Raw genomic sequence first — 20,547 nt, 5'->3', positions numbered from 1 at the left:
TGTTTTTAGAATGAAATGGCTGAGTTAATATATGCATGCTGTATGTACAGTTGACTTTAACGAAAAATGCTAAGTTTTGAATTCTCATTAAGTGAAGCGTCGACTAAAATCAATTGGCATGTTGGTCACTGACAGATTTTGTCACATTTGTCTCAATTAATCGTCTATCTGGTACATGTAAAGGAACGTCTATTTTAAAAAAGGGTCCGAGGCGCTAGTGTTCTTTACAAATTAGATCTAATTATAAAAGCGAGGATTATAGATTGCTTTCTTGTAATGAAAAAGTTAGACTTAGTGTCGAGCCGCGAAATGTTTTTTAGTATTATTGACTTGCACTGCACGATCGAAGAAAAGAGTTATTGTCCTACAAATGCCATCCCTTGGAAAATATGCAATCACAGTATTTTAAACATTCGACAAACATAATTGCCTGCTTTACAGCCGATACCCAACATGCGCCTCATGGAGTACGTTGCAGTTTGTTAAACAGCAACGTGCTTTCTTTGTTGTTTTATGCGGATATTAAGACAGTAGCTAGCATTGTAGAAAAATACACAACCCGCATTGATAAAGTAGTTGGACATACATGTACTCTTAAAGAAGAAAAATATATAATATTAAAACATTATTATCTTAGTTTTACTTATTTGATTTATCTATGAGAAATGCGAAAAATCAATTTTTTTCATTGAATCGTGTAGATCTAGATCATAATCTGTATTGTCAGTTTATTGTCGTATGAATTGCATGTACATGTACAACCGATTTTCTGAAGAAGTGTAAACAGAGGAAAAACATGTACACGCGTTTGCCTTGAAATTGTAAATTGGTATTGCACATCAAAACAAATCATTTGATAATCTCTCTTCACACATCGTCGTTGGAGATTTCTATACAAACTACAAAAATAGAGACGATCACAAGTGTTTTAGTGTGATATGATAATTTACCGCCTCCAAAAACTTGTGTGGTGAAATGGTGGCTATTTACATGTAACTAGCATTAATTCGAAAATAAACGCATCCGGAATATATACCATTTAATATGTAAATACTGCCCCCAATTTAAATAGTCTACATACCATTAATACAGTTTTTAAGTGAGGTTTAAAAGGATACGGTCACAATTTTGATAAAAACAAGTTTCCCCATTTTAATGTTTTCAATGCTTCAGTGAGACGTTTCTAATAGGCAATCAAATTTTAACTGCCAGTCACTGAGTTTTAAGCGAGTAACAGAGCGTACAATCTTACAATTCTTTGCTATGTAAACAAAGATTTTGTTTGCATTTTAAATGATGAAGTGAAAAATCCAGTTTTAAACCTAAAATGAATGTGTTAAACGTGAGAAACTGTTGCTTTATGCTTAAAACGAATTAGAAGCTAGACAAATCAGCTTGAAAAAGATTTTTTATTGGTATATTGAACTCTTGTAAACAAAAGAAAAAAAAAGCACGAGCCTTACTTACATGACAAAGAGCTGCGAGTCCTTAGCTATCTTGCTTATACATGGAACTCTACGACTGACTCTCTTTCATTTTATCATTAATAATGCATTCATAAAGCAGTGTAAATATTAAAAAACAGAAAATAGAATTTTACCAAAATCGTGACCACACCCCATTAATGACATTATCAAGTGTTATCTTTGTGACGTCTGTTAATATTTAAAGCAATAAAATGTTTTATTTGCATGGTGCTTCATATGGCTATGAAGGTACATATATATGTACATAGCTAGCATTGCAGGAAAAGTACATAACCTGCGCTTGTGGGTAAGTCGATCTTATTCTCAAAAACTGAAACAACAAAAAAGAACAATGATTAACTGAAAACTATATTAAGAAAAAATTAAAAATCATTGAAAATCAAAATTTACTCTACTAAGTTTGTATTTGTTACTCCAAAGACGGTAAAAAAAACCCACGATAAATGATTTTTGCTGAATAACTGAGTTGGTTTTTTTTTACTCAAAGGACAACACTGGATAAATATACAACTAAAATGTCATGACCGGTTTTCACAGAAAAATTTCTCTGTTCATTTATTCACATTTCAGGTTAATCAGCGCCTGGCGAATAAATTAAAAGGCTTAGCCCAAATGAATTGACATCGCTCTGTAATGATTAAACATTAATCACGCACCTGTGTGCAACATATATATTGCTCTGTTGCTATTGATTTCAAGACCTCCGACTGCGTATCTACCACAACAATTAAACTGTTGACATCGAAGAGTTAAGTGAACTTCATATTCAAATTGATTTTTCAAAATTTTCCAAATTATGTTCTATTCTCAAATAAAGTCAGTTTAGAACTGGCACTTTTTTGTCATATAAATTAATATGTTTGTTCGCTGCACACGTACTTTACCTGTTCAAATACGTTTCGCGTAATTTTGATTCATTTACACAATTAAATGTCGTTATGCAAGTTCACTACTATACCTTTTTTTTAAAAACTTAATTCAGCCTTTTATGTAAAATTTTAGTAAGTTAACACACTAATGCTTGGACCTGCTAATTTGGTAACTTTAGTGTGTGAATTTAGAAAATTTGAATTTAGGGTGGGGGATGCTTCAGCACACGATAATTGATCCGTAGTATTAAGTTTTTTTAAACTGCGCAAATATACATGTGCATTGTATGCTATTTGTCCTTCTAGAGATAAAGATATACTGTAGCAGATCGGAACGTCGCCCGATCTAGTGACTCCCCTCGTGGTATTTCAACACGTACATTCTAATAGTAAATATCTTGATAAAAACAGTACCAGTTCTCGCTCTCTGTCTCTCTGTGTGTCTAATCCTCTCTCTCTCTCTCATCCTCATATCTCTCTCTCTCTCTCTCTCTCTCTCTCTCTCTCTCTCTCTCTCTCTCTCTCTCTCTCTCTCTCTCTCATATCTTTATGACATCTCTTTATCATGTCTTATTACGCCAAAAGCCAGTGAAAGACTCAACATCTGGTGGAAAGGTAATATATGATACGTCATCATAGAGACGGTCACATAAGACGCAAAATAAATAAATAAAAACAAACGATATTTATTTCATAATAATTTGCGAGTTTTCATTCAGGTAAAAAAAGAGGGAAATAAAACCCAACTCCAACAACTCTTTTTCCGTATGCATTTATTTTTTTACCAGTAAAAACAAGCGGCAAGTCAATGGGTCATAAAATTCAAACACATGAAGGTGCTGACTATTGAATTTAATCGTGCGCCGTAGTGTGTGTGGGCCAGATACATACACAGGTAAGGTGTTAATTGTCGAAGTGTATACCTAGTCTCCGAAAGACATAATTTAACAGACATTGAAAACTATTAGAATATATGTTATGTATTTATAAGCACTGATGGTTCGATCTTCATTTGGGTTGTATTGATTTTAACCTTCTTTCGTTTTTAGAGCTTAACGGGTATTGCGTCTTACACGAGTTATGTGTCCTTTACAGATTTTCTTTCGTTTTTGCTTTTAATTTTCATTTCATTACAAAAATGCATGGTGACTACATGTATGTGTGTGTGTGTGTGGAGAGAGAGAGAGAGAGAGAGAGAGAGAGAGAGAGAGAGAGAGAGAGAGAGAGAGAGAGAGAGAGAGAGAGAGAGAGAGAACCGTACCAAGTGCGATAATTATGTTATAAAGAAGCTTTTTAGAATGAATAATACATGTATGAATAAGCATTGATTTTTTGATTTTAACATTCTTTCGTTCTAAAAATTTACAAAATCTACTACGATATAGAGTTACGAACATACGTTTCATATTCTATGTTTCGGTAAGAAAAGCAGTACCGTGAAATGTAGTTTTTCTTAAATACTTGAATATATATATATAATATATATATATATATATATATATATATATATATATATATATATATATATTAAAGAAAATTTTTAATACAAAAAAAGGTTATCAATATGGAGCGATAATATTCTGTTGTATGATATATATGTAATTTCATAATGACAGCAATAAAAAATCACCCAAAAACAAATTTCTGAAGAAAAAGTAGCGTTCATGCTTTTTATCAACGTAAGCGTAATGATCATGTTTAAACTAACTTCAAAATTTTCGGCTTCTTTCTGCTGTTGTCATGATTATACATTACAATCACACTAAAATTGCTGAACTGTTCAAATGAGTGAGCATTGCCGAAAAACAACCGCGTGGTAGTAAAAACACCTGTGATACAAGATGACTCCATGTTAATTCAATTTTTTGTATCTAAATTTAAAAAAAAAATCTTTGCTGCACACAAAAGTGTGTGTGTGTGTGTGGGGGGGGGGGGGTGGGCTCCTGGCCCACCTAATGCAACGTGCAAGTCTACAAATTAAAAAAACCCAACCCAACCAATGGTATAACTCATGAATATCTCTACATATTCATACTCTCTTAACTAGGGCACCGTTTTTATAAAAAAAAATCGATCTCAAATATACGGCGGTTTGAATAAGTTAAAAAACAACATCAAACACTATTTAAATATCATCCGTTTTCAAACACAGCCACATTGATCTGAAGCACGAGACAGCGCATTGAGACACGTCAATGATGAAATTTAAGTGAACGACCAAGAAGTTTGACTGTCTTAATCAGATATCCATTCGTGGCGAACGGAGACGTCAACAGCTACTGCAACACAGGACACGTGAGTTTGCATGATTAGGGAAATGATAGGGATTGTAAGAAGATAGAGAGGAAGTTAAAGTGATACGTTTTCTTCCGTCTCACACTCCATGCATTGACATATACATTTATACGGCGAATGGAGAAAACCCCAGCCCCAGTAAATACAGGATACGTTTTACAAAGTAAGTGGTTACGACAAAGCTCGAATATGACGAATATAGCAAACAGGGATATAGCGAATCAACAGTTATATATAGGCTATTTAGCGAATTTACAGCTATATATATCGAAGTAATTTTGAGACCCCCGCTGGCATAATTTTAACGCGTCATTTATAAAATGAGTAATTTCATTTACAAATTTGATTAAAAAACATTTATGTTTAAAGGGGCATGGTCACGATTTTGGTCAAAAATGTTCCTGATCTTAATGTTCACTATGCTTCATTAAGGCATTTTTAATAGTCAACCAAAATTTGAGTGTCATTCGTTGAGTTATAAGCGAGTTACAGAGCTTGCAATTCTTTGATATGAAAACAAAGCTTTGGTTTATATTTTGAATGTTGAAGTAAAAACTTCAGTTTTAGACCTAATATTCATGTGTTAATCGTTAGGATCTGTTTATTTGTGCTTAAAATTAAAAAATAGACAGACAAATCAACTTGAAAAAGATTTTTTACTGGTGTATTGAACCTATGTAAATAAAAACAGGGCACGGACCTTGTTTACATGACAAAGAATTGTGAGCCCTGTATCTTGCTTATAACTCTACGACCGGCTCTCAAACTTCAATTGATCATCAGAAATGAATTCCTAAAGCATTGTTACAGTTTGTTTATGTACACGTGTCATTCTGTCTTGCATACCGTGCAAGGACATGGAACTCACTTTTAAATCATGCAACATGTATATCTTAGCTTGCGGCGTGGATGCTATCTTCTACGGTACACTAACCTAGCTAGCCCTTAAGGAGGGTGAATGGTCAGCAAACTACATGTAGTTATCAGATCTACCCACGGATTGTAGATACGAATGTTTCAGCCATAACCTCTTATTAAGTAATAACAGGGATATTCTTAATATTTGATCTTCACTGTTGATAATATACTGTATGTACAGGGAAATAATCGCCCCCGTTTTTTTTTCGCCCCTTTCGCTCTTGTTGTCAGCGGGCAAATTTAAGACTGGGCGACTTCCAATGTTCCAAGCTATTTCTTTAGTACACAAACGAGTCTGGGCATATTCAAGACGGGGTGAAACCATTTGCAAGTGTAGAAGGGCAAAAATAACACGGGGCAAAAAATAACCCTTTATACAGTAGGTATTTTATGTTGACACAAAGCTCTTCTTCTTAAAAAGATTAATATATATTGTCTAAAATATTTTAAAAAGTAAAAAGAAGTAGCTTTTATTATTTCTGCTTGATTTCAAAAAAAAAAAAAAAATGGTAATAAAGAATTTGTATCAAGAATTTGTATCAAGTGTAATAGTTTTACGGTTGGTGATCCTTTCATTTGTTGGATTGATGCCAAAATATAATGATAATACATGTAATTTAAAAAGAAATGAAAATTTTAAAACCCCAGAATAATATATTAATGAAAATGTTAGATCAACCAGAGACAAATAACTAGAAGCTAGCAGGTGTCAGTGTGTAGGTCCTTGCGAAATCTATGACTATTGCTTGGCTTGCAAAATTCATACCCGGATTTTTAAAATTTCTTTTACGCACGATGGTTTTAAATCTCCCCAATCTGATATGCCATTTATCATCTATAACTTAATTTCAGTAGGCTATTGAACCGTTGCTATAAAAACCAAGACCATGTAAAGAAACATTTATGAGATGCGCCCAGCATGGAAAAAAAAATTCGAACCAACGTCAAAACTTTATAAATTTTTAATTAGATGTAGATGCTACGTGCGGTTTTACAGTTTATGTCATTATATTTTTGGAAAAGCGATTGAATATTGTATACGTATAAGCTTATCAACCAGTTAGACTACCGATTCACAAATACGGCAATGAATAATGGATTATTGATTGACAGCGGATCACAATTCGTGGACAACTTCCAACACGTGCGCTGTTTGAATGGAACCATGATTGTGGTGACATCTTGCTCGTTCAGTGGACTTTGCATATATTAATGGCTCATCGTGTGCCCATATATCGGATCATGAAAAGGTTGGCTAGAGGTAGAATGTGTAATAAATGATATTGATAAAAAATTCCCATTGATAGCTGTAAAGCAGCTCCTTTCCCTAACATCAAAGAAGATGCTGATATTTTTTTGTTTCAAAATATGTCACCCTTTAAATAGAGTTAATGGTTCAGTTCGTTCATTATCATTGGAAGTCGAAATACCCATGCACGTTTAGTATTTTAGACCATATACTGTATACTGAATAGGGCCCACAGGTAAAAAGTGTCATTACAAAAATAAATACACATGCACAAAAAAACTGCCGAACCATAGCTGGGTGGGGAATTTAATTGACATACCTTATTTCTGAACAGCACATATCTCAGGAATGTTTAAGAGGTAAAATGTTACATGTACGGCTTGTTGAATAATGTACTATAGAATTTGTTTCATTCTCCTTGTAATTTTTTCACAGTCATGACGTTAGAACTGTTTTTTGTTTTTTGATTACGCTTTAAAACTGTTCTTCCTACTCAAGCAGAAAAATATGATAGGATTAATTGATTTGTAAGAGGCATTCGTATATAAATGCTTATGAAATGATTCTCAGTTATAAGTAATTTCTTTTTTTGTGGGGGATGGGGGTTGCGGGGTGTTACAATTATATGAAAAAGGCGTTTAAGACCAAAGAATATCTTTTGAGCTCACAGTCTCTTGTTTTTCGTTTTTCAGGTATGGCTCTTTAAACCTGTTTTTGCGTCCAAAACTCTAGGACGAGGAATTGTTCAGAATCAAATGAAGACGAGCGAAGACTAAAAACAGCAATCTAGTAAAGCATTTTGTTTGCTCCTCATAACGTCTCATTGACTTGGTAATACAGTGTATAACCAAATGACATTATATTGAGACGACTGGCGTTTTGTTTGTGTTTTGGCTCTTTATCCTGTTTATACGCCAAGAAATCTGATAAGAGGAGGAGTCGTTCAGAAGTAAAATGATAGAATGGAATTCAGTAAAATCAGATACATGTAGCAGTGTACAGGAGACAGCCTTCTGAATATGTCTGCTATTAGAATGACATTTGCTAAAAAATGGAGAATCCTCGTTTTGATGACAATGTTGTTTGTTGTCTTCTTATGGTCCACGCAGGATTATGTAAGAACAGTAGAAAAATCTAACCAAAATCCAGAATACAACAAAACATTTATATATTCTACGAAAAACTACAAATCCAATAAAAAGGGATCCTTTCTCAACCAAAACCAGTCATATAATGTAACGCATTCAAACTTTATCCAAAGTTTAAAAGTAAACAAACCGTATATATTAAGTAAGAATCAAAGTCATGCACACAACAAAACATTTTCACAATTTCAGCCGAGCAACACAACTAACAAAACACGTTTGAATTCAAAACAACATCCAAGAATCTTTCGCATTGCATGGCATGAACAAGATCCTGAGATTCGGGAAAGTCTTTCCAAGTATGATCCGACTAAATGCAAAATTCCAAATTGCCTCATAGAAAAAAGCCCCGCTCTGGCGGATATCGTTGTATTACGTCACAGTCATCTCCCTTTTAATCGAGCGATTGCAAAAAAGAAAGGACAACTGTGGGTATTGTATAGTACCGAAAGCCAGTACCACACCCTTCGACCCCCGCCACAATGGGCCGATAAAATTGATTTATCTGCTTCCTACATGGAGACAGCAGATTTCTATGTGCCATTGTATGGAAGACTTTTACATAATAAAACATACCCCTTACTGAATTATACCGGAGTTTTAGCCAATAAAACCAAAGATGCTGTGTGGGTGTCGAGTCACTGCAGCACACCATCTAGAAGAGAAAATCTGGTAAAAGCGTTAAGTAAACACCTTACGGTTGATATGTACGGACAATGTGGAACGAAAAAGTGTGGCAAACAATATGACGATTACACAAAGTGCAAAGCAATGTTTGAAAAGGACTACAAGTTTTACTTGGCGTTTGAAAACTCCATTTGTAACAACTATACTACTGAAAAATTGTATTCACTTTATCGGGAACATGCGCACATCATTCCCGTCATAAATGGCCCACAAGACGCGGGGAAATACCTTCCCAAAGGAACTTACATCAACAGCCTCGATTTCAATTCACCAAAAGAATTGGCGGAGAAACTGAGGCAAATCGGATCCAATGAAACTGAATATATCCGTTATTTACAAGAAAAGGATAAATATGTGATGAAATATTCTATCTCTGAATTGATAGTTAGAGGGATTCATAAGTTTCAATGTGATATGTGTATTTATCTGTCTGAACGTAACAATAGTAGTCCTGCCCCGAATCCGAAAAATTGGCAACGTATATTTGACCCTAGTGTGCACTGTATTCCAGGAATATAAGAAACATTTATTTGAGTTATACCTTTTTAATATCAAATATATCTGCTGCTCAGTTGATTACATGTTTGCTCAATTAATTAAAAAATTATATTTACGGCTATATAATGAAATTCTGTCATGCCAATTACATAAATTTTCATACAAGGAAGTGCTATATGAACAATTTTTGCAGATATGTGGCGTCAAACGATATTTTAAATCCAAAAATTTCGATTAAAATGTTCTGTAATATTAAACTGTAAAGATATGCTGTACATGTATATTTAATTACATAGTTTTTAGTCATCATGGTTTACATGTTAAATATCTTGTTTTAGCTGAATTTACTTTTAATGTGGTTATACTTGTACTACGTATTCTTTCAATTAAGAACCTAATTAGTTGGATGAATTTCATAATTATACAATATTGCAGTATAGTTATACATGTACTATGTTCTCTTTTAAGTAAGAACATAAGTAACTGAATGAATTTTCATAATTATACATGTATGTAGGATTCTATTGATTCGGAAAGAGGTACATTGTAGACTAAGTTTGTAGCAAATAAAAAAGAGTGATCGATTAGATGATACACAGTTTTACCAAGCTTTCTGTAGACATCAATATATACCGCCATTGATCAGTCAACAAATAATGCGCCACAGAAAAGTTTTGTGTTTACCTTTGGTATAGAAAAGTAATTTAATAAAAATAATTATTATATTAGTGTACATATTAACTTACTGTCTCTTAAATGATAAAAATGTATTTCATCGGAAATAATTCATTGAATTGGACAAAGACTGTAACACTGCCATGTTTTTTTAAAAAACTAAGTATTCACAATACTGACTTCCAGATTGGTGGATACTGGATAAATACTGTGAAATCATGAAAATTCGTCCTGGCCAATTTTCATGGAATCCTTAATTTTTTTTAGGTTCGTAGGGACGTACTTTCCTATATCTTACACCTGCAAAGGGAAATACCACTCCATGACCCTAGTTCATTAATTCGTAGATAATTTTTATTCGTGGATGAGAAATACCCATGAATTCCACGAAAATGCAACAGCCACCACGAAATCTAATGATTCAACTATGAGCGTTTTGGTGGTTTTGGTACGCAGATGCTGTTGTAAACAAATTAAGCATTTATTTAAATCTACCTCATACTAAGCTGCAGGTTTGAAGTCTCAATCTAATAAAAATTGGATGATCAAACTGAGAGCAACCGTAGTAACGTGTTAAAAAGTGGAAATTTTATACGACGCACAAAACAGCTCATGGTGCTACTGCGGATCGGTAACGTGCACTATGTGGCTGATAGTCTTGTGTATTTTCACAGGCCTCATTCTCTGGTATACTGTCCCTGAATGATGTATGCCTTGCACATAAACATTCTTTTTTAAAAAGTTCAAAAACAAATGTGAAAATCAAAATAACCAGGTTAGAGAAAGAAATGGCATTTCATGTGGATGTATATGCGCAGCGAGTCCCGAGGGAGATCTTTTATCCTGGGTAAACCATTGAATCAACATTGATATCGGATTTCACCGAATGATATTTTTTATAAACAAAACAAATAACACGAAATGTTTTTACATATGTATTTGTTCACGTGTGAATGAACTACTTAACATAACAAAAAACCCCACTTTTACGTGTGCATAGGATACATGTACGTGAGTAAATGATGAAATATAACTTAAAAAGAGTGTTTAAGAATTGTAAGAAGATTCAAACAAGAAAGTTACAGTTTGTTTACATATTGGCCATATTTCTAACACCCCACTTTAAATATTTATTATGTAGAAAACCTTAGCTTCAGTTTTTAAGTCGTTGACACTATCGTCTATTTATTACAATTCTCAACTGTGCATATTATTCAACAAAATTGTACCTGAGTAGGGTGATTTCACAATGCATCGGGCACCCTCTAATTTTTCCCTTTGATCACGCTTAGATAACTGTCCAAATAAAGCTAAACCTTAATCTAAAAGACATGTAAAGCTTAATGCTTAATTATTGGAAAAATAGTGAAATTATTAAAAATGTAGAAAATAAAGCAAATTAATGAGTGTTGAAATATTTCACCATTGATTCATACAATATTTACCAAGCATCGGACAGCTCTACAGTAGAGATTAAAAATAACATTTTCTGGCTTTAAAGGGGAACAGGACACATATCACGTGATTATCATTGAAATGATGCTTTGATGTGCAAACTCTATTTTGACGTCATAATTGATTTGATTGTAAATTGCTATGATGTCATTTATTCATTATGACATAATTCAGGATTTGATAGATCATTTCCCCGTACTAAACGGCTCAAAAGTAATCATTGTCAAAACATGAGCTGGTGGAAATTTGACAATCTAAGTTTAAGAAATGTAAACGCTCAAGACAATGAGCGGTGAATATGATCAGATATATATTCTGATAAAGATCAGTTCGTGTTCATTGATTAATCTAAAAAAGCATTACCTTTTTGATGGTTATAAACAGAATTTGTCACAAAAAGTCATACTACTAGAATAAGGGTTAAGGGTGATTCATATTGTAGTTTCTCTCTTAAATGCTAAGAAAGTTGACATGAAAATTGTCTGAGTTATAAAGAACATTCTAAGGTTGATATATGAAATGTTTTAAAATAATTCATAAACAATCTTTTATGTGCCAATGTGCTATCACGTTTTGTTTAAATTTCGAATAAAAAACTTCAAAAGAAGTGCTGATTTTAGCAATATTTTGATAAAACTATGATATTGCTAAGTAAAAAAGCAAATTTTGTAAACGATTATGTAATTAGTTTTCGTTCTAAAAATTAATGAATATGATTTTTGCAGATAAATTCCATTAAATAAAATAATTATTGCATAAAAATTAAAATTGCTAAAAAATTTTATAATGCCAGAAAAGAGGGATAATCCCTATCAAAACGTCTCCCTTTCAAGGTATGAAAGTATTCATGAAAATGATGTATGTTGTAGTGGACATTTTAAGGTAAATGTTTTTAAAAAAGCAACAAGAAATCATAACTAGATCTCGTTACGAGTAACGAGTAGGTCTTCCGTCCGATTTTGTTTTCATATGAGACGATGAAATATCGATATTCTCTGCCAAATCTGCAATCTTGTTGAATGTAGGTTTTTTGTCTCGAGACCGAAAACGGACGAACAAAAGAGGTTTATGAAAATAAAAGCTAGGTTTTTTTTATACATTTGTTTAGTGTACACTACTGTTAATCATGGAAGATGAAACAGCAAAGATAATCAGTTAAACTTGTAAAAAAAATGAATTGTTTGAACTCTTCTGGTGAGTACCGGAAGTCACGGTTGACAAAAGAAAACCCGTTGAATATATCTTCAATCGATTGTCTATCATTTATAAAAGTTTGTGTCTCAATCACTTACAGTGACTAAAATCTCGCTGGTATCAATTTTGTAAAAAGGCTAGGTACGAAAGATATTTGAAATCTTGATTGTTTTCAAGTTATCTGTAATATAGTTTACGAGTGTCTTGGCCTCTCATTTAAGGGGCCAGCCCCTTTTTCTTGAGTTCAATCGAAAGGTCTCACGAATACTAACATTTTTTGTTCTTACACCCATTTAAAATTGTTGTTCATTTTTGAGATACAAATGATTGAATATTTTAGGGGCCAGCCCTCTAGATCCTTAATGGGGACATACTTTAGAGTTTTGATTAGTGGAATCGATTAGAATCATCAATGCAAACATTTTCTTTTCTACATTGCCTAACAAAATATGTCTCCTTCTCTAGATATATTGCATCAAAGTTTAAGTACTTTGGCCCCTTAAAATTCCTAATTACGTCATAAATGGGTGTGAAAATGATTTTACCTGATAAATATTGCTACAATCAACAACTTTGCTTCTATATTGCATTTCAAAATTTTGATCGTTTTTAAGTTATTTGTAATAGAGTTTACGAGTGTCTTGGCCCCTAATTTAAGGGGCCAGCCCCTTTTTCCTGATTTTGTTGGAAAGAACGTTTAATTATCTACTACTTTTGTTATATATGTCTTAACAAAATATCAACTGATAAAAAGATACAGATGAAAACGTATGAAAATTTTGAATGAAAATTCGTACTCAATTTTCGAGCCCAGGCGAGCTCCAAGAAATGGCGCCACTGGCGTAAAACAACATAATAGTGCACAACTTCAAACTATAGACTACCTATCCTGAAAATTTCATAGTCATATCTCTGATAGTTTCTGAGATCAGCTCTGCACAAAATAGGTCGTGAAAATGTGCAAAATGGCCGATAAATCGGTACCGGAAGTGACGACAGGAAAAATCTCAAAAATGTATAAAGTTTAAATCAAGTCCCATCTTCTGTGAAAAAATGATTGAAATCGGTCGAATAGTTTTCGAGAAATCGCGTGCACAAAATTTGTGGAAAAAAATAATAATAACTAGATACGATCTCGTTACGAGTAACGAGTAGGTCTTCCGTTTAATTTTTTAAACGATTCGATTAAAATATCAATGAAATTTCAGAATTCTCCCTCAACCACCTCCTTTTAGATAATGTATACGATTGTCAATATCCTTTAAAATGCTTAACAAAGAGTTTTGCTTTTTAACATACAGCACATTAAAGATTTAAGATTTTAGTCCCCTAAAATCCCTAATTACCTCATCAATGGGTTTGGAAATTAGTTTTATAAACTGATATTGTTACGATCGACAACTTCGTTAATATAATGCATTTCAATGTTTTGATCGTTTTTAAGGTATGTGTAATAAAGTTTACAAGAGTCTTGGCCCCTCATTTAAGGGGCCAGCCCCTTTTTCTTGAGTTTATTCGAAAGGTCTCACGAATACTAACATTTTTTGTTCTTACACCTATCTAGAATTGCTATTCCCTTTTAAGATACAAATGATTGAATATTTTAGGGGCCAGCCCTCTAGATCCTTAATGGGGACAGACATTGGTGCTTTGATTAATGGAATCGATTAGAATCATCAATGCAAACATTTTCTCTTCTACAATGCTTAACAAAATATGTATCCTTCTTTAGATATATTGTGTCAAATTTTCAGTACTTTGGCCCCTAAAAATCCCTTATTACGTCATAAATGGGCAAAGCAATGATCGTACCTGATAGATATTGTAACGATCAACAACTTTGTTTCTATAATGCATTACAAAATATTGATCGTTTTTAAGTTATTTGTAATAGAGTTTACGAGTATCTTGGCCCCTAATTTAAGGGGCCAGCCCCTTTTTCTTGATTTCATTGAAAAGGTCTTATGAATACGAACATTTTTTGTTCTTTCACCCATCTAATATTGTTGATCATTTTTGAGATACAAATGATTGAATATTTTAGGGGCCAGCCCTCTAGATCCTTAATGGGGACAGACATTGGTGCTTTGATTAATGGAATCGATTAGAATCATCAATCCAAACATTTTCACTTCTACAATGCTTAACAAAATATGTCTACTTCTCTAGATATAATGCGTCAAAGTTTAAGTACTTTTGCCCCTAAAAATCCCTAATTACGTAATAAATGGGCGTGGCAATGATTTTACCTGATAGATATTGTTACGATCAACAACTTTGCTTCTATAATGCATTACAAAATCTTTATCGTTTTTAAGTTATTTGTAATAGAGTTTAAGAGTGTCTTGGCCCCTTATTTAAGGGGCCAGCCCCTATTTTTTGATTTTGTTCGAAAGAACTTTAGATTATCTACTACTTTTATTATACATGTTTTAATAAAATATCAACTCATAAAAAGAGAGAGATCAAAACGTATGAAAATTTTGAATGAAAATTCGAACCCAATTTTCGAGCCCAGGCGAGCTCCAAGAAATGGCACCACTGGCGTAAAACAAAATAATAGTGCACAACTTCAGACTATAGACTACCTATCCTAAAAATTTCATAGTCATATCTCTGATAGTTTCTGAGATCAGCTCTGCACAAAATAGGTCGTAAAAAACACCAAAATGGCCGATAAATCGGTACCGGAAGTGACGACAACAAAATTTTCAAAAACATATAAAATTCAGATCATGACTCATCATCTGTGAAAAAATGTTGAAAATCGGCCGAATAGTTTTCGAGAAATCGCGTGCACAAAATTTGGAAAAAAAAATAATAATAATAACTAGACACGATCTCGTTGCGAGCAACGAGGAGGTCTTCCTTGTGTTTTCGAACATGAAATACATGTACGACCTTGGTTTTGCTATTTAACGGCTAAACGTGATTTAACATATAAGACAAAGGTCTACATTCTAAGGGCTAGATACTATTTTGTTTTAGATGTATGAGTTTTGGTTGAAAACATTAAGATCTCTAATTCGAGGGGCAGCCTCTTTTTCCTCGTATTAAATGAAAAGTCATTTACTTTTAAAGAAATTTTGTTCAACAAGTGTATGGAAATTTGTTACCATTCTTGAGATATCTCAGAAGTGTATAGAAATTTGTTACCATTCTTGAGATATCTCAGAAAGAGCGTTTTAGGGGCCGATCCCTTATCTCCTTATTGGGGTCGTTTAACGAAATTTTGAAGAATCCATATTGTTTAGTAGATCATTTTGAGTATCTTTTCTTCTATACTGCATTTCAAAATATATTTTTCCTTTCTGAGATATTGGTGATCAAAGTTTTGGATTTTTGACCCCTTAAAAACCTTAATTACGTACCACATTATAAAATCATGACACTGCTTGGATACATAACAGTAAGATAAACATCTTTGCTTCTATAATCTTTCACAAAATATATCTCAGTAAAGGGGCTATAGATGAAAGACTTGAGAGCCCTTTGGTCCCCTAATTTGAGGGGCCCCTTTGTCTTGATATCAAATAAAAGTTCTTATAAATATAAAAAAAATTAACATTATATGTTTTAACAAAATATTATTCAGAAAAGAGATAAACAAAGAAAAAAAGAAAAAAATATGATATTTGTTTAATCTCAATTTTTGGGTCCAGGCGCGCTTCGGCGCTTTTTGCGATCGAAATGATTTTAAACCTTTATGCACAATTTCAATGTTCCGTCTACCATCACTGAAAATTTTAAGTGTATGTCTGCTATAGTTTAAAAGGAGTACTGCCGAAAAAATACCTCTCTGAAAATCGACAAAACGACTATATCTCAAAACCTGAAGTGACGTCATCAATAAAAAAAATTTGCAATACGGTTCACATCGTCATCTATTAGATCGACAAGTTTCATAAAAATCAATTGAGTAGTTTTCGAGATCTTGCGTGCACAAAATTTGTAAGAAAAAAAAATAATAATATAGAAGAATAGGGAAAAAGGAACAAGGCAATAACAATTAGGTTTTCCGTTGGAAACTTGTACTTCAGTCCAACAACCCCTTTATTTTGAATATCTTAGTTAGAAAGACAAAAAAAAATGGAGAGAAGGAAATAGAGAGAAAGAACAAATCTTGGCTCCGGCGAGATTCGAACACACAGCCTTTGCATATGTCATAACAGTATTTCATCGTAGACTGGTCCTCTGTCTCTACGTACGATATATATATAGGCATTGCCAGTCTATATTTCATCATCGAAGGTTCACGTCAAAACATGGCTGACGCGAAATAATTCCCGATTTTCTCTTTGAATTTGGGGCGTTTCCGCCCGGGACAGGAGCTGAATTTTTGTATGAGATGAAAAACAACGTGTAAGATGTCTCACTACTCAGGTTTGGTAACAGTGCGAGGTCATTTGAAATATTGATGCGTGTTTGTGTCTGGAGGGGGATGAAAAGGACCGAGCTTGATTTTCGTCGTAAATAAATCGAAAGTAGAATTTTGAGGTGTGGATCTCGGATTCGGTTAACGACAATTAGGGGAAGTCCTAAAACAATGACTGCTGCATTTTACACATGTATTTCAGAGTAGAGATTTTTTTGTGTCGTTTACTATTATGTTTGACTATTTTATATCAACAGGATTGATAAAATTCTTATAAATGTAGAAATAACGAAATCAGTAACACGTAAATTTATTCATAAAAAAATTGATGACAGTAATTTTCACAGTTCTAACATTCATAATTAGTTCACACGGTATCGTAGATACAGACTAAACGGAAAACAAGAAATATACATGCAACAGAAATATTACGCGGCTGCTTACATCCCTTGCACTGTGTAAATTTTAAGTCCCCGTACAGGCTATACTCGCGGCTTGATATCGGAAATTTCTTCTTAATTGTTCAACCCGGTGCAAATTTGGCAGAAAAACAGAATGAGGTCCGAGGTACATTTACACAAAATTTCATGAAGATTGAGTGAAGGGCTCGGGAGTTAGAATTTTTTTCTACAGTACATGTCAAACACGAAAATTAAAACTCAAATGCCAAAAAGTTCATAACTCTGTTAATAATGAACGAATTGGTCTGGTAATTAGTGCGGTAATCTAGAATGGTACTAAGTTGAAATTAAAGGTCCGAGATCAAAGATCAAGTAAAATCGGGCCAGAAAAACTAAATGATTTTATGAAGGGTGGGGGGGGGGGGGGCGGTGGTCGGTGACTTCTATATTAAACGGAAAATACTAAATTCCCAATATCACTAGAGTTTGAGATACATGCTTGACCCTTATTTTGCTATTTACCAGCTAAACATGATTTGGAAATAGAATGAAAAATCCTTTGATTTTAAACAGACTCTTTTCTTCAATTTCTATATCCTCTTTTTCTTTTACAAATAAATCAGAAATGTATTGGACTTCTCGCCCTTGTTTTGTTTCTGATATATGTACAAGAGCTTTGATTGAAACATTTAGATCCCTCTTATCATGTAATTTGAGGGGCTAGCCCCTTTTTTTTTATATCAATGAAAGGTCCCTTAATATTAAACACATTTTGTTCAACAAGTGTTTAGAAATTTGTGACTGTTTTTGAGATATTAGGGAATGATTGTTTTAGGGGCCGACTCTTTATCTCCTTATAAGGACCATTAAACGAAACTTTGGTGGTTGAATATTATTACGAATATTATTCTGAGTATCTTCTCTTCTATAATGCATTTCAAAATATTTCTCCTTTTTAAGAAATAAATGATCAAAATATTGGACTTCTAGCCCCTTTAAAATCCAGATTATGTAACATATCAGAAAACTCTTAACAAATATAGGTAGATAACTGGAAGATACACATTTTTGCTTCTTTAATACATTACAAAATATTTTTCATTAAAGAGATATAGATAAAAGACTTTAGACCCCTCTTGGCCCCTTATATGAGGGGTCAGCCCCTTTTGCTTGGTGTCAGTTGAAAGATCTTTTATAGATTAAATTTTGATGCTCTACATGTGTTAGCAAAATATTGATTAGAAGAAAGATATTCGTGATCAAATCTCAAATTTCGTAAAAATTGTCAAAAAAATTTAACATCAACATTTTCAGTTCCGGGCGAGCTTCAAGGATGATGACTTCTGGTCAAATCTAAAACAAGCAAGCAAATCTACCATAACCACTATATCTTGCATATAAATTTCAAGTCCCTAACTATAACAGTTTTTGAGGAGATGCGTGAACAATATCATGTTCCAAAATACATGAAAAAGGGAGATAATTCAGAAGCGGAAGTGAATTTTCAGACAGGAAGTAAGATGCAAAGAGATATTCACCTAAGACATCATCCCTGTAAAAATCATTAAAATCGATTGAGAAATGGCTGAGAAATTTAGGGTGACTACCAAGAAGAAAAATAATAATATAGAAGAATGAGAACGCGTAGAAAAACAGTAAGGTCTTCCGCTGAAGACGGAAGACCTTAATAATAAAGGACTGTTTTTGTCTAAATCTTAAAGGAAGAGTGTTTTTCAACTTGTACTTCAGTCCAACAACCCCTTTATTTTGAATATCTTAGTTAGAAAGTAAAAAAAAAAACAAATGGAGAGAAGGAAATAGAGAGAAAGAACAAATCTTGGCTCCACACGGCCTTTGCAGGTGTCATAACAGTATTTCATCAAAGGTTCGCGTCAAAACATGGCTGACGCGAAATAATTCCCGATTTTCTCTTTGAATTTGGGGCGTTTCCGCCCGGGACAGGAGCTGAATTTTTGTATGAGATGAAAAACAACGTGTAAGATGTCTCACTACTCAGGTTTGGTAACAGTGCGAGGTCATTTGAAATATTGATGCGTGTTTGTGTCTGGAGGGGGATGAAAAGGACCGAGCTTGATTTTCGTCGTAAATAAATCGAAAGTAGAATTTTGAGGTGTGGATCTCGGATTCGGTTAACGACAATTAGGGGAAGTCCTAAAACAATGACTGATGCATTTTACACATGTATTTCAGAGTAGAGATTTTTTTGTGTCGTTTACTATTATGTTTGACTATTTTATATCAACAGGATTGATAAAATTCTTATAAATGTAGAAATAACGAAATCAGTAACACGTAAATTTATTCATAAAAAAATTGATGACAGTAATTTTCACAGTTCTAACATTCATAATTAGTTCACACGGTATCGTAGATACAGACTAAACGGAAAACAAGAAATATACATGCAACAGAAATATTACGCGGCTGCTTACATCCCTTGCACTGTGTAAATTTTAAGTCCCCGTACAGGCTATACTCGCGGCTTGATATCGGAAATTTCTTCTTAATTGTTCAACCCGGTGCAAATTTGGCAGAAAAACAGAATGAGGTCCGAGGTACATTTACACAAAATTTCATGAAGATTGAGTGAAGGGCTCGGGAGTTAGAATTTTTTTCTACAGTACATGTCAAACACGAAAATTAAAACTCAAATGCCAAAAAGTTCATAACTCTGTTAATAATGAACGAATTGGTCTGGTAATTAGTGCGGTAATCTAGAATGGTACTAAGTTGAAATTAAAGGTCCGAGATCAAAGATCAAGTAAAATCGGGCCAGAAAAACTAAATGATTTTATGAAGGGTGGGGGGGGGGGGGGGCGGTGGTCGGTGACTTCTATATTAAACGGAAAATACTAAATTCCCAATATCACTAGAGTTTGAGATACATGCTTGACCCTTATTTTGCTATTTACCAGCTAAACATGATTTGGAAATAGAATGAAAAATCCTTTGATTTTAAACAGACTCTTTTCTTCAATTTCTATATCCTCTTTTTCTTTTACAAATAAATCAGAAATGTATTGGACTTCTCGCCCTTGTTTTGTTTCTGATATATGTACAAGAGGTTTGATTGAAACATTTAGATCCCTCTTATCATGTAATTTGAGGGGCTAGCCCCTTTTTTTTTATATCAATGAAAGGTCCCTTAATATTAAACACATTTTGTTCAACAAGTGTTTAGAAATTTGTGACTGTTTTTGAGATATTAGGGAATGATTGTTTTAGGGGCCGACTCTTTATCTCCTTATAAGGACCATTAAACGAAACTTTGGTGGTTG

At 33.4% G+C, this 20,547-nt stretch overlaps 1 long non-coding RNA gene and 1 other non-coding gene across 2 annotated transcripts in view; both read left to right on the top strand.

Annotated features, from left to right (window-relative positions):
* Window positions 1-20,547, top strand: part of LOC105330985 (uncharacterized) — a 101,632-nt gene that overhangs the window by 50,408 nt on the left and 30,677 nt on the right. The gene's annotated exons all lie outside the window — the stretch shown is intronic.
* On the top strand, window positions 3,098-8,362 carry LOC105338563 (uncharacterized). The gene is made up of 3 exons (XR_010713021.1): window positions 3,098-3,251; window positions 4,509-4,814; window positions 7,511-8,362. It is a non-coding gene; the product is annotated as an uncharacterized protein (transcript).

This window comes from Magallana gigas, chromosome 4 (assembly GCF_963853765.1).
Source record: "Magallana gigas chromosome 4, xbMagGiga1.1, whole genome shotgun sequence".
NCBI lineage: Eukaryota > Metazoa > Mollusca > Bivalvia > Ostreida > Ostreidae > Magallana > Magallana gigas.
Note: the sequence above shows the minus strand (reverse complement) of the source record. Positions and strands in the feature narration are given on the sequence as shown.